The following is a 3,327-nucleotide window of genomic DNA, read 5'->3' on the forward strand; positions in this document are numbered from 1 at the left end:
ATACAAAAATACCGAAACAATTCTATAGTCATAATTATAATCTAACTTTATAAGCAATACAATGAAACTATATATAAGTAATTTAACTAAATTTTATCTATATCTATAGTCACATTTTATAAATAATATAATCAAATTATATTTATGTTTATAATTAAAATATGAATAAAAATACAAAAATGATTATGATGGTTAATTTTTTTTTCGTTCATAATTTTTTTATTATTTTTGTTGTGAAAAGTTTAATTGTTTTAATTGTTAATTATTTTCTAAAAAAGATAATTGAATAACACAAAAAAATTTATTAAGATTAATTTATTTATATGTGATTAAAAAATAATTGAATAATTATATATGATAAAAAATTAATATTCATTTTAAAATTAAAAATAAAGTTTATTTAAAAATAAAATTAAAAATCATGCTTTTTTTTCTTTTTTCTAAAATTTATCCATGAGTAATTCTATAAGTATTTTATGATGAATAAAAATATTGAATTCGTACTGAAATTTATTTTAGTAAAATTCATTTTTATTCTATTAAACGTTAAATAAACTATTAAAAGGAATTTTGTTCCCTCTGTTAGAGGAGAATGATAAACTTCCATATTTCTATTATGTTATCACAATAATTTGGCCCGGTTATTTTTAAAGTCATGATTGTACTTCATGATTTTTTTACTTTTATCTATAAATTTTTTATTGTGCAAAATAATAATAATACTAATAATAATAATAATATTAATAAAGAAGTATGTCACAATAAAAAAAGAAACACATCACCAAATAATTTATCATCCGAATTATGTATGAATCAAATCGATAATAGGAGGACTAATACCAAAAATATCGATAACAGACTAGAGACTTACAAAACCTTTTTAATTATTATTGTTAAGGGTGTTCGCAAATTAGATATGGCTAAATGATACAATCCGCACTAAATTCATCATATTAAATTCGATATCCGTACTTTTTATGTTTGGATAGGATATCAAATACATCTGTAAAATAAAAAATATTAAAAAATTTATTTTTAAATATATTTAGTTCTATGAGCACTTTATGTTTACTTTTTCAAAAATTTTTCAGAAATTTTTTAAAACTAATTAATATTATATATTTTGTTACATTACATCTAGTTAAAAAAATTTATTTATTTTTAATACTTATATTAAAAATGAAAACAAATTTTAATTAGTGAATTTTAATCTATAATATAATAATAATATAGTAATTGTTTTATATATCGCATGAATATAAATTAATTATTTTTTATTTATAAAAAATTTAACAAACTTGAGCTTGTTATATATATATATTTTGACGAGTATGACATATTTTTTTATATAAACAATTTCAGAAAAAAATATAAAAATTAATCTATTATTTTTTTGGTTTTAGTCCAATTTAAATGTTTTTTATTGTTTTTGGAAAGAAAATCTTTAAAGAATTTAATAATATGTGACAAGAAACACCGAATAAATTATATAAAAACCAATCAAAATGTAATATGAAAATATATTTAATAAAAGATGAAATATGCATTTTTATTTAAGTGATCCGCTTAATAATAAAAAATACGTTTCTTCAAATGAAGATAATAATAGTAGGATATTCTCACGATGATATCTTCATATAACATAATTCTTGACTAAATATATTTAATTAATCAATTAAGAGTTATCATGTAAGTATTCCTCGTGATAATATATATAGCCGCAAACTAAAACTTCGAAAGCCGCAAACTAAAGCTTCGAAACTGAACACAACAGTCAAAAGAAATGAAGACGGAGGTGAGTTTCTTGTGCAGCTACGGTAGCCAGATAAAGTTGCACGATCGAAACAACCAATACTTGTACTAAGGAGGCAATAACAAGAAACTCCATGTCCGCAGCAGCATCAATTTCAATGACATGATCGCCGAGCTCTCCGCCATCAGTGGCACCACTGATGTGGCCTACTTCAAGTACCAGATCCTCCTCAGCATCACCATCGACAGAGACCTCCGCAACTTGATGCGGCACTTCGATCCAAACACACTCGACGATGTCAAGCATATCTTCCTTTTCTCCGAGAAAAATCCTTCATTCTCTCCTCCTCCTCAGCAAGTCGCTGAGAACGCAGCACAAATCTTGGATTTGAAATATTAATTCTTCTTCTCTAAAACATCTTTGACTATCTGCTGAATAAAATCATCATCATCCCTAACATAATATGAAATAAACCAAAATACTAATTGATGTATATGATTATGATTGCACTTCACTCTTTTAGATTTCAACATTCCAAACATGGGGATCATATACATGATCATATACATGATAATCATATACATGATAATCATCACTCTTTTGGAATGATGAAATCTAAAAGAGTGAAGTGCAATCATAATCATATACATGATAATCATATACATGATAATCATATACATCAATTAGTATTTTGGTTTATTTCATATTATGTTAGGGATAATGATGATCTTATTCAGCAGATAATCAAAGATGTTTTAGAGAAGAAGAATCAATATTTCAAATCCAAGGCTTGTGCTGCGTTATCAGTGACTTGCTTGCTGAAGAGGAGGAGAGGATGAAGATTTTCCTCGGAGAAGAGAAAGATATGCTTGACGTCGTCGGGTGTGTTTGCACTATAACAAATATGGACTTTAGCAACACCTTAAAACTGTTCTCTAAGATAGTTTTAGACAACGTTTTTTTGTAGTGTTACTATTGAATTCAATTTTTCATTATTTTATAACAACAAATTAAAACCGTTCTCTTATACCATTTTAAAGAACGGTTTTATAACCGTTACTATGATTTGTTTTCAAGCAACGCTTTTTTATTGTTGTTTAAATAATTGTACAAAAAAAACGCATAAAAACTGTTGCCAAAATGCTACACTATAAAACTGTTCTATTACAGTGTTGCTGATGAAGTTTAAATTTTCATTACATTATAGCAACAAAATAAAATCGTACTCTTTGACTATTTTAAAGAACGGTTTTATAACCATTACAACAATTATTTATCAAACAATAATTTTCTAATATTATTTAAATAATTATACAAATTAAAAGATACATATAAAAATAATTATAAATAATCATATAAATTTAAACAATTTTTTTCTATAAATACTAAATTTATAAAATACTAAAAAACTATTGTTATCAGTATATAACACATTATTTTTAGAAAAAATAAAATTAAAATAAATTTTAATAAATATTATATATTTTTGTTATAAATATATAATATAATATCTCACATTTTTTAAAATCTAAATATGAATAAATTGTGCTTTTATCTTATTAAGTTTAAACTTT

This window comes from Arachis duranensis, chromosome 9 (genome assembly GCF_000817695.3).
Source record: "Arachis duranensis cultivar V14167 chromosome 9, aradu.V14167.gnm2.J7QH, whole genome shotgun sequence".
NCBI classification, from domain to species: Eukaryota; Viridiplantae; Streptophyta; class Magnoliopsida; order Fabales; family Fabaceae; genus Arachis; species Arachis duranensis.